The sequence below is a fragment of the Mobula birostris genome, chromosome 3 (genome assembly GCF_030028105.1).
Source record: "Mobula birostris isolate sMobBir1 chromosome 3, sMobBir1.hap1, whole genome shotgun sequence".
Lineage (NCBI taxonomy): Eukaryota > Metazoa > Chordata > Chondrichthyes > Myliobatiformes > Myliobatidae > Mobula > Mobula birostris.
In genome coordinates this window covers 136,294,457-136,306,616 of record NC_092372.1, presented here as the reverse complement: position 1 = coordinate 136,306,616, position 12,160 = coordinate 136,294,457, and positions in this window count along the sequence as shown.

Genomic DNA, 12,160 nt, shown 5'->3' with positions numbered 1-12,160 from the left:
CCATCTTTTTCCTGCCTTATCACGCAGCACTAGGAGTAATCCAGAGATTACTACCAAGTATGTCCTACTCTTCAGCCTTTTCCCTAACACTCTATACTCACTGTGCAGGAATTTACCTCCTTTTTCACCTGTGTCATTGGTGCAAGTGTGCACCATAATCTTTGGCTGCTCACACCTCACTCTGGAGAATATTCTGCAGCTGCTTTGAGACATTCTTCAGCCTAGCACCTGAGAGTGAACACATCACCCTAATGTCTTTTTCACAGCCAGAGAATCTCTTGTCCATCCCCCAACCTATCGAGTCTCCTATCACTATCACACTACCTGACTTCAACCTGCCCTGGTGAGCCTCAGATCTGGACACAGAGCCACTGGCCTGGCTGCTGCTGTTGTGCCTGGTGGGTCACACCCCAGCATTATCCAAAGCAGTGTTCTTGTTGCTGAGGGCAATGCTCACGGGGGAATCCTGCACTGACTGCTTACTCCCCTTACTCCTCCTGGTGGTCACTCATCTACTATCTGAATGAAGCCTGCACTCTGGGCGTGACCACCTCAGTAAAAGTCTCACCTATGAGGTTATCAGCATCCTGCATGCCCCTGAGAACACCCAGCTTCAGCTCCAGTTCCGTCACCCTGTCAGGCAGGGGCTGAAGTTGGGTGCACTTCCTATAGATGTACTCATCAGGGAGATTGTTAGATACCCTGTAATCCCACATTTTTAAGAGGAACATTCCGCTGCCTTAATACCACCCTGTCTACACTTGTTATACCTTTGGCTGTAACTTCTTAAGTTTTACAATAAACTAAGTGACTCCAAAAGACTCAGCACCTTTAGCCTACATCTGTTCTCACCAAAGATCGTTGAGTCAAAGACTGAACATCCCACAATGGCCAATCTGCTTATACCACCCTTCTTTTTATTGGCTCAGATAAGACTCAGTCCTAATGAGACTTACTGTTTTCAAATGTCTCTGGCCCTGCAAGATGTTGCTTTCTCACATGCCACTTCAAACAATAACTCACTCCCAATGTGCCTTGCTGTTTTCAATTGGCTCCTGCCTTGAAAGATGCTGATCTCTCAGTTGCCACGTCAAACAATGACTCACTACCAATGAGACTTGCCGTTTTCAAACGGCTTCTGCCGTACAATAATCCTGTAAACTCCTGGCTAGTCTCCCCATTCTATCATGAAGAATGTAAAACTTTCGATGTATGGCCATAACTTGCATGAATTTCCTTTCACCCACTACTTGGATGGTCAAAGAGATATATTGTTCTAGGGATTCTGTGGTGAGTATCTTACCTCTTAAGCCTGTCAACCATTAACAGAGCTTAAGTTAGAGGTGTGATGGAATTTATTCTCCACTTGCTGGGATAAGTGCAGCTTCAACAACATTCTAGAAGCTCAGCAGCTTACAATATATAGCAAACCATCCAAAGCCATTCTCCCACTCCACCACCAATGCACAGCAGCAGCAGTTGATACCATCTACAGGATACCTGGCAGCAGCTCAATAAGACTCCTACACAACACTTTCCAAATGCATCATTTCTAGAAGCTCAAAGAACAAGGGCAGCAAAAGTAATGGAACATCATTTTCCAGGAAATTGTTCTCAGAGCTACAAACCACCCTATCTTGGGTATGTGTCAATATTTGTTCACCATCACTAGGTCAAAATTCTGGAACTCTTTCTAACCACTGTGGGCATAATCACTCCACAAGGTCTGCAGTGGTTCAAGAAGGTAGCTCATCACCACTTTCTCAAGGGTAATTAGGAATGGGCAATTAAGTGCTGGCCCAACTTTCAAATTCCATATCTTTTAAATGAATAATAAAAAATTAAGCTAATGGACAGATCTTTTTACTCTAACAAATGACAAGCGGTCCATTTAGTTGAAATACCCCTGGTTTCCTTGGCTGCGTAAGTCTAGGGAAGACACTCTCTGGTCCTGCCAAACTCGTGAGTTGAGATGGCTCTCCCACCACCAACTCTGATTAGTGTGGATACTGTGTAATTTACAACCCTGTTACAATGCAGTGACAAGAAACAACAGACAGCACGCTGCATATGATTAAAGGAATTATATTTATGAATCATAACTAAATGGTCAGTAAAGAAAAAACAAAAAGGGGCCCATTATAATTAAACAGTTAAATGTACATCAGTTGGAGCTCAATTCACAGAAAGACCATTACACTAGCAGTGAAACCTTTCCCAGGGTGCTACATAATCATTTGGTCTAGGCTATTCAATGACAATGTAAATATACTGGCATATTAATGGTACTGTATATGTTGTGGAAAGTTCTGAAGAGAAAATTTCAGGGAATCAAACCAACCATTCTCTACCATCACACATCAAAGTTGCTTGAATTTCCAGCATCTGCAGAATTCCTGTTGCTTGCATTCTCTACCATTAATTTCCTCTCCTTTCTGCTCTATTCAATCAAGTCGATGTTTGCTTTTCATAAAAGATTAATTAAACATTCCACAATGGAAAAGTAGAGGTATGATATAGAAATTGCCAGCACAGGTTAAAGGGATTGACACTATCAAAAAGACGTGATACACAATGTGAATTGGAAGAAATGCAACATCTCATAAATCAATAACAATAAAAGAAAGTATTAAAAGGTTAATTACCATTGTTAGATCAGATTTTTCTTCAGTATGTGCATCACACATACTATGTGCATCACACTGAAGTAATACAGTATTAATCTTTCTGATCCATTGTGCTGTCCTATTCAATCTGGTTTTTATGTCTACCATTTTCACTAACCATCCTGATGGCATAATGAACCAAAATGCTCATGCTATCATTAATATATAATTAGATTTTCTTCATCAGTGCAAAGAACATGTTACCTATAATTCAGAAAGGAATCATCAGATAAATTATGATCTATTATCAAGTATTGAAGGTACAACTACTTTTAAACATTTTATTGTTATTTGTACAAATCGGAAGAAATAGAATGGAGCCAATAGAATTCTTTGCAAATGTGAAAAGGAAAGGCCCTTCAAGGTAAATTTATTATCGAAGTATGTATGCAGCACACAGCTCTAAGATTCATTTTCTCTAGATAGTCACAAAACAAAGAAAACCATGGGTGTCACTCAAAGAAAAACATCAACACCCTCCCACGTGCAAAAAAAAACAAATCATGCAAATAGCAATAAGAACATCAACCTCCCCCCATGAGCAAAAAAAAAGAATCATGCAAACAGTAATGAGATCATTGACCCCCCCCATGCATAAAAAATCATGCAAATGCGAACAAGAACATAAACCTCCCTGTCCATGAATAAAAAAAGGCCTATTTAGGGTTTTTAAAACATGCTTTGAGAGGTTGGATATGACTAGACTGAACTCCTGCCTCAGCAAAGACCTGGACCCATTGCAATTTGCTTATCGCCACAATTGGTCAATGGCAGATGCAAACTCATTGACTCTCCACACGGCTTTAGACCAACTAAACAAAAAAACACCTACATCAGAATTCTGTTCATCAACTATAGCTCAGCATTTAATACCATCATTCCTACAATCGTGATTGAGAAGTTGCAGAACCTGGGTCTCTGTACCTCCCTCTGCAATTAGTTCCTCAGCTTCCTAACTGGAAGACCACAGTCTGTGCGGATTGGTGATAACATATCCTCCTCGCTGACAATCAACACTGGCGCACCTCAGGGGTGTGTGCTTAGCCTACTGCTCTACTCTCTGTAAACACATGACTGTGTGGCTAGGAATAGCTCAAATACCATCTATAAGTTTGCTGACGATGCAACCATTGTTGATAGAATCTCAGGTGGTGATGAGAGGGCATACATGAGTGAGATATACCAACTAGTGGAGTGGTGCCACAGCAACAACCTGGCACTCAATGTCAGCAAAACGAAAGAGCTGATTGTGGACTTCAGGAAGGGTAAGATGAAGGAGCACATACCAATCCTCACAGAGGGATCATAAGTGGAGAGAGTGAACAACTTCAAGTCCCTCGGTGTTAAGATCTCTGAGGATCTAACCTGGTCCCAACATATCGATGTAGTCTTAAAGAAGGCAAGACAGCGGCTATACTTTATTAGAAGTTTGAAGAGATTTGGCATGTCAACAAATACACTCAAAACCTCTACAGTTGTACCGTGGAGAGCATTCTGACAGGCTGCATCACTGTCTGGTTTGGAGGGGCTACTGGACAGGACCGAAAGAAGCTACATAAGGTTGTAAAACTAGTCAGATCCATCTTGGGCACTAGCCTACAAAGTACTCAGGACAACTTTAGGGAGTGGTGTCTCAGAAAGGCAGCGTCCATTATTAAGGACTTCCAGCACCCAGGGCATGCTCTTTACTCACTGTTGCCATCAGGTAGGAGATACAGAAGCCTGAAGGCACACACTCAGTGATTCAGGAACAGCTTCTTCCCCTCGGCCATCCGATTCCTAAATTGACATTGAAGCTTTGGACATTACTTCACTTTTTTTAATATACAGTATCTCTGTTTTTGCACATTTTTAAAATCTATTCAATATACATAATTGATTTACTTGTTTATTTATTATCATGTTTTATTTTATTTACTATTATTATTTTTTTTTCTCTCTCTCTCTCTCTCTCTACTAGATTATGTACTGCACTGAACCGCTGCTGCTAAATTAACAGATTTCATGACAAATGCTGGTGATAATAAACCTGATTCTGATTCTGACATTAAATGATTAACCATAGAGAGTTTAGTGTTAATTGTTTAGGTGAAACAATCTTCAGTCACTGGCTGAATTTAAGACTCTGTTTATTAAATCACTTTATGCCAGATTGGTATACGTGATTCAGAAAGTTTTGCTGAGCTGCAATAGAGTGTAGTTAACAATTAACACTTCATTGTCAGTATCTGGACACAAATTTATGACTTTCTAGGATTTTTATTGTAACTAGTGCTGCTACTAATTTTTGCACAGAATTTACTAAATTAACTGAGTTTGTATTTCCAGTTGCAACTGTGGGACGTGAAATCCATGTTAGTGGATCACCAAATCAGGCTTCTGCTTTGCTAGGGCAGCAACAGAACCACAAGTGCCACTTTATGTAAAGATCCTGAGCAATGCATCTAGAAACAGGAAGCACAAAAATATGCTGCTGTTCTCTTTATTGAAGTAGCAGCAAGATTTTACTTGTGTCAACATATGATTGATATACTGTCATTCATAAATATACAAAGGTATGATTGCAATCCTACACACATGAGATAAATGGGCTCTCCTCCAGTTTTATAGGTGAAGCATAGTCTCCTGACAGTGGTAATCAAGCTAAACACACTCTGCTCTGCACATATACGGGAAAGAGGTGGAGAGAGTAGAGAGTTTCAAGTTCCTCGGCGTCCACATCTTGGCTGACCTCACCCGGACTACCCATATCTCTTATCAGGTGGGGAAGGCCCAACAGAGGCTCTACTTCCTAAGGAAGCTAAAGCACGCTCTCCTCCCTCATCACCTGCTGATCAACTTCTATCGGACAACTATAGAGAGCCTCCTGACGTATTGCTGTGCAGTGTGGTTTGCCAGCTGCACAGAACAGAACAGGAAGGACTTGCAGTGGGTGGTGAGGGTAGCAGAGCGGGTTATTGGCACAACATTACCCTTCCTCAGAGACATTTATACTGGCAGACTTCAAAAGAAGGCTACTTGTATTTCAAAGGATCCCACTCATCCTGGACATCACCTGTTTTCCCCTCTACCTTCTGGGAAGAGATACAGAGCATTAAGGATGAAAACAAAGAGACTCCTTAACAGCTTCTACCCACAAGCAGTGAAATGTATAACACCCCCTTCCCTTCTCCTGCCCCCCTCCTAAGACGGCAGTAGCTAAATGCATCACACTTCCAGGAGTGGCAGGTGTGCAATAGTCCTACCCCCCCCCATCCATATATTATTAATTTTGGACTGCACTCCTGAGGTTTTAGAGTTTATTTTATGTATATATTCTTTATCATGCTGCAAAACGTTGAGCTGCTAAACTGTGTTTCATTGCTCCACAACAATGACGATAAAGATATTTTTATTCTTATTCTTATTCTTATTATTCTTATCTGGTGATACGGGTGCCAGGATCTGCACATGATCCCAATTAAAAGCGACATATAGACAGGCAGATTATTAAATCAATCACTTCATTTGGTCTCAGTGCTCTTACTTTCAAATACTGTGCTCCAGCATACATCCTATTTTAATCTTGAACAGTTTAATATGAATGAATGAATGAATGAAATTTATTTCGTTCAGTACAAACATAATAAAAAGCATCATTTTCAACGATGATTTCATAGGATAAAATTACAACAAAAAAAACATAGATATTCTTTAAAACAGACCAAAAGGGTGTAGGCTGAAGCTACAGCTTATTACGCCTACTCCTCTTACTTATACAACAACATATTTGACGTCAATCATCACATCAAAACAAAAAAATTCATAATCTCTTAACACAAAATCCAGTTCCAAGTATCATTTATTTACATTACTCCCATTCATTTTAAATTATGTATTTTATATTTGTTCATTAAGTTATTTTTAAATAATTTTTTAAACTTAAGTGTGGTGCATGTTTTTAAATTCTCACTACAGCTGTTCCATAGATTCACTCCTCTGACTGAAATACAATGATATTTTACATTTGTTCTTATCCTTTGTTTTTGAAATATACGTGTTCCTCTCAAATTGTGTTGACTTTCTCTTGTTTTAAACAACCTTTGGATACTTTGTGGTAGCTGTCCATTTTTTACCTTATACATGATTTGTATTATTTTAAAATCTACAAAATATGATGTTAAACAGTATAGAGAATTGATCCCTCCAGCACGACTTAAAAGGATTATGCTAAATTCAAGCTACTTGCTGAATTGCTTTTTTCCTCTGCCTGCTGTTGTAATGTTCTATGTTCTTTTAAGCTCTCTAATTCTTGCTTAAATTTGAAATTATCTACAGGAAGTTGGTGGATTAGTGTTAAAATACCTTTCAATTCATTTAAAAGCTTGTTCCAAGACAAGTTGCCACCAAGTATGTGTAATGTTAATAAAAGAATGAATGGAGATTTTCATTGTTTTGGTGCAAGTATACTCTCTGTACTAACAGTGATGCACCCCTCAATAATGTGCTAGGAACAGAAAGCACACATTGGCTGCACGTGGTGTGTAATCTGAAAATAAACATAATGTAAGCCATAGATTTGAGATTTAAAGTATACAGTGGATTTTGCTTAATTGAGACACATTGGGAGTAGTATATTTTGGCCCAATTAAGTGGCTGCCCTGCTTAGCTGAAGTTTCATGGAAAGATAGCGCAAGCAAACAACAATTCCACAGGGGACATCTTCCAGGTAGCAAAGCTCTTAAATTATTTTAGTTTTTCTTCTCCTTCTGCTTGTTCTTTTGTCTTGTTTGTGGTACAGAATGTATTAGGGCCTGTGCCGTGTAGTTTGGAACTCGAGCGGATGACCTAGCACTCTGCTGTGCCTGGAGAGCTGCCTCGTGGAAGTCAGAGACGAGGACTCAAAAAGGACTGAGAACGTGAGCTGACTCGTGGAAAAGACCAGAGACAGGACATGAGGTCATGAATGACTCCATCCCAAAGCAGCGAGGAGAATTGAAGCATTGAGGTGAATGCGGGGCAGGGGTAGGGGGTCAGCGATCACTCCCAACAGAGTCCACCGGGTCGGTGGCATTCGGACCCGGTCAGCAGGAGGCCACTGAGGAGAAGACAGAGAGAGACAGTGACTGCTCCCAATGGAGGCCATCTGAGCATTTGGACCAGGCTTGAGTTCAGAGCGATGGAAGGACTGTTCGATGTTCTGAGATTTATGTGATTGGACGGTACTTTATATTGGTCTCCTTCAGATTTTCAGTGTTTTCTTTCCTGTGGCCTGTTGGCAGGTGGGTGATCATTTAGTTCTTTGTGTGTGGTGGGGGTTGGTGTTGGGGATGCTCTATCACTGTTCTTTTTTGTGACTGACGGGGTTGGAGATTGTTATTGGTGCTGTTTTTTTCTGTGGGGAGGAGGTGGAGATTTATTGCGATTGTCACTGTTTTTTTCCTCTGGGGGATTTGATGCTATTGTTGCTAGGGTTTTTTGCTGTGGGGGAGGGGGTGAGGGATTTTGGGGTTTGTGAGTTTTGTTTCTTTTTCTTTTTTGTTTGGAGAGAGTTAATGTATGACCTTTCTGTATTTTATGGCTACCCGGAGAAGACAAATATCAGAATTGTATTGTATATGCACACTTTGACAATAAACTGAACGTTTGAACCTTTGAAATAGTTAAATGATGTAAAAAAGACAAATTACCATTTAAATGAGTAACAATTTGTGAGTTTAAATGAAATACAGAACAAATTAGAACACTACCAATATCTCTACAGTACTATAAAGCAGTTTATTAGTTCCCAGTAGTTATTGATGGAGGAAGTTATCTGCCGTGGTCTTTTGCTGGACTATAAATAAACAAAATCAGTGCAGACATCTGGTGCAGAAAATAGACTGCCTTCATGCAATGCTTTAGAGGATTGCATCCTCCAAATCTTCATTATCATTGTAACATTCAAGATGATAGCTGATACCTTCATACTTCCTAATTTGTTAAAGCAGTGAAATTGTTTCAATTTTTTCTCCCTGTCTAATGGCCACATAAATTCACGTGACTGACGCTAGTTAGAAACTGTTCAGCAACGGTCTCTTATCCCACTAAAGTGGCATAGTGTCCCAAATAAATAAAAGGAATCCCGGCTATTTTCTCAATTTAGTTTTGTTCTTTAAGAGTTGTCGGAAATGAATTGTTGCTCTGGTTAACTGTTTGAATCCTATCATTTCTAACACTTGCATTTAGCCTTTGCCTAAGCCAGTCCATGCAGCAGCAGGAGGTAGATGAGGCACAACTGATGACACCCTGCTCCATAGAGTGCATGAAAAAGCACTTAACAGCCATTTCCAGAAGGCAACGAAGAGAATGAGAAGGGCTGGACCTGTTACCACCCCATCAAACAGGAGAAAGACTGCCAAGCTTTTGGAATGCTATACACACCAGATGGATTTAAGTGAAGCCTAGAAGAAGTCAGAACTATCCCTCAAATGTAAGCACCAGAGCATAATAATTGTGCAGCTTTCTAGAGCTGATAATAAATACATAATTTTATCCCTCACAAGTCAGAACATACTGCAAATCTGAGTGAACTCACGGAGGAGCACGTCAAGTAACAGTGCACAATTTCTTGAAATATGTTCTAATAGCCTGGAGGAGGTGCTGCATCCCAAGATGAGTCTATCATGTCACACCAGAACAAAATTGTAATTTTACAAACAGATACCTCTTTTGACAACCTTAGACCAGGCCAGTGCAACATAGCAAACCAGACAGCATTTGTAACTAAAGCACTTTCATTTTCAGAAATAAGTTGTGCCAATAAAGGAAGAGATATAGGAGTAGCTGTAAATAGATAGGAGAAATACCAAACCCATCTCCACAGGAAAAAAAAATAAACAGAAAAGGCTGGAAACATTCAGCAAGGCCAGGCAACATCTGTGGAATGAGAAACAGATAATGCTTCCATTCCAGCATGCTTTGTCAGAAAAGGGAAAGTGATAAAAACAAGTTAGTTTTCAGTAGCGCTGATAGTGGGCAGAGGGATAGGTATAACAAAGGGGATGTCTTGGATAGCGTGAGACCAGGTGAGCAGTAGTAGTATTTAAAGTAAGAGTAAGCTCCTTTTTCTGCGTAATATATTGTTTATAGTAAGACTGCGGAACACACCCAGTCCAGTCCCACTTTATTCTATTTCTTTCACTCTATTTCAAAGCTGCCATGGTCTGCCATTCCATCTTATTCTCTGCTTAGCAACTCCTCAAGTGGTTCAGTCATGGCCTGAAAAACTGAACCAAGCACAGCCAGCAAAAGGATATTATTGGTTAATCACTGGAAGATTGTGTCCAGTATCATCATGTCCAAATCAACACAGAGAATTGTGCATAACATAACAGGCGTGTAGAGAAATACTGGATCAGCTGTATATTGGATGACATACACAGCATCTTATAATGGAGAGAGATGATGAAGGTACAAGAACTAGCACAATATTTTGAAACCTATTTGCAGAATAATGGATTCCCGAAAAACTGGTGTGTGACAACTGGACCCCATTACAAAATAGGGAGTTTAGAGAGTTTGAAGTCAATATCGTTGATTCCTCAGCCATGCTACTCAAGAGATATACAACATAGAACGTAGAACAATGCAGCACCAGAACAGGCCCTTCGGCCCACTTCGCTGTGCTGAACCAATTAAATTAGTAAACAAATAGCCAACTAAATTAATCCCCTCTGTCTACACAATACCCATATCCTTCCATTTCCTTCACATTTATGTGTCTATCCAAACGTCTCATAGATGTATCTACCTCTGACACCCACCCCCCAAAACCAGGCAGTGCATTCCAGGCACCCACCACTCTGTGCAAAAAACGTACCCCTCATATCTTAGTTGAATTTATTCTCTGCCACCCTAAAAGCATGCCCTCAGGTATTAGACATTTCAACCATTGTAATAAGATACTGCCTGGCTATTCAATCTATGCCTCTCATGGTCTTATAAACCTTTATCAGATCTTCTCTCAGCCTCCACCACTCCAGAGAAAACAACCAAAGTTTTTCCAACCTGTCATTAACCTCTCATGCCCTCTAATCCTGGCTGCAGTCTGGTAAACCTCATCTGCACTCTCACCAAAGCCTCAAAATCCTTCCTGTAATGGGGCAACCAGAACTACAATATATGTGATGCCCCATATGTGGCCTAAAAAGAGTTTTATAAAGTTGCAACATATCTTCCTGACTTTTGAACTCAGTGCCTCGACTGATAAAGGCAAACATACCCCATGCCTTCTTAACCATGCTATCTACCTGGGTAGTCCCTTTCAGGGAGCTATGACCTTGGACCCCAGGATCCACACTTTTAAGAGTGATGCTCTTAACAGTGTACTGTCTTTTTACATTTGACCTACCAAAATGTAACACTTCACATATGGAACAATTAAACTCCATCTGCTGTTTCTCCACCAGATTTTCTACCAGAACTCATATTTTTGTGTGTTTGTCAAATTAAGTTTTATAATAGATCATCTCCTCACTAAAGCACTGGTGTTGCTGAAGCAGGAGCTGGGGTTCTCAGCTACTGACTATTTCTGTCAATAATTTTCCAGCAACAAGTTCAGTGTTCAGCTCCAACCAAAACATTGCTCCTGATACGTTTGCTATAGTGCTGGGATTCTACAATTTTCAGCATATCCTCAACTCAAAACAAAAATCGACCAGTGTCACAAATAAGGTGGCGGAAAGTCATAACATTTTGCATTTAGCTCCCTCCAGGCTACTGTGGAAGTTAAGCAACAGTTTACAGTACGGATATGATATTTACTCTCTATATTTCCCCATCCTCCTTCAGGAATATCTTAGGGTATTCCATTTCTTACTTGAACAAAGACCCAAATTAACTCCATTTCACTAACTCTCTCATCCATTTGACATCCACTTACCCATAACATGAACTTCTCATTCCCCTTACTTTCTACAGATCCCAGCCCTGCACTCTCAACATTTGACAGGAGTCCCCACACTCTCCTGTCTGGCCTCTAGCCCCCAGTGCCTGCCAAGTTACTCTGGGTTCTCCCACCCAAAGCTCTTCCACTTACTTAAATCCCCTCATCTTGAGCCCTTTCTTCACTCTCCCTCCTCTAATCTCACACCTCACTCCAGCTCCTGCTCCTGCCACATCTTTGCCCATCCTTCCTTGACCTACTTCCTCTACAATGCTGAGCTCTCCTCAATTGAGACTTCACCTTTGGGCTCCTACACCGGAACTTTGGTGAGTTACAGCCCCAACACAATGTCAGGCTTTTCTTCTGCAGCCATATGCAGCCTCCTACAACTCATGATCGAGTTTCTCATCTCCAACACTCCCCTCCCACTTGAAACCCACTTTCTGGCCTTCTACAGTCTCTTGATCTTTTGACTTACAATTACCAATGAGACATGAGACATTGTCTGCTTTGATTTCTTCACACTCCTCACCCACTCCAACTTCACCCCTCCTGAATGTACTGAACTTCTGCTCTCTTCAGACCAATA